Genomic DNA, 855 nt, shown 5'->3' on the forward strand with positions numbered 1-855 from the left:
GCCGCGGAGGGCTGCTGCGGAGGTTCGGTCCGACTCGCAGCCAGAGCCTCGGACGCCCGGCCCGGCCCGCACTTTAAAGCGCTCCTCACGACGTCACGGGCTGCCAGCCCGACGTCCGCCAGCGCCGCTCCTTAGCGGGCTCCTCGGCGCGCACGCGCAGTGCTGCCGGCCACCGCGGCTCCGCGCACTACGAGCATGCGCGTGCGTGCGGGCCGGGTCGGCAGAGGCGCCGGCGCAAGCGCAGACCCGGACCGCTCGCGGTCCGCCGCCCCTCCCCCACCCGCTGAAGGGCTTCGAGGGAGCACTCTCTATAAGCAACCTGTCTCCAAGCCGCGCCGCCTGCAGGACCGAAGACTCCCTCCGCAGCGGTGCGCTCACGCTGTCAACAATGTCGCTGTGCTGCGTCACGGCATCATCCGAACGTCCGCAGACGCTTCTTCCCCCAGCGCGCAATCACCGGGGAACCGCCACAACCTAGGCCGCCCCGTTACCTCCCCCTTTGGTGCTTCCACTTCTTTCATTGGGCCGCTGGCCACGCGCCGGGCGGGCCCAGACTGGAGTTTCCGGAAGCCGGTTGGTAACCTTGCCTGTCAATCAGGAAGTCTCCTTGGCTACTGCGTCCGTCACTTAATTAGCGGCGGGGGTGGAGGGGGGAGGCAGCGAGGACCCCTTAAGGGCGATCGGGTGGCCAAATAAATGCCTGCATGGAGGTCCCACCCGAGGGAAGCCCTCAGGACGCCTAAAGAAACTTCTGCAACCCGCGGGAACTCCTGAAACGAAGGGACCGAGAGCGCGGGGTCCCAGTGCCGAATCGGGTCGCAGAAGCAGGACCCGCGTTGTCGGGGCACCCTCCCC

Source organism: Carlito syrichta, unplaced genomic scaffold (genome assembly GCF_000164805.1).
Source record: "Carlito syrichta isolate Samal-C Ts95f unplaced genomic scaffold, Tarsius_syrichta-2.0.1 Scaffold121193, whole genome shotgun sequence".
Lineage (NCBI taxonomy): Eukaryota > Metazoa > Chordata > Mammalia > Primates > Tarsiidae > Carlito > Carlito syrichta.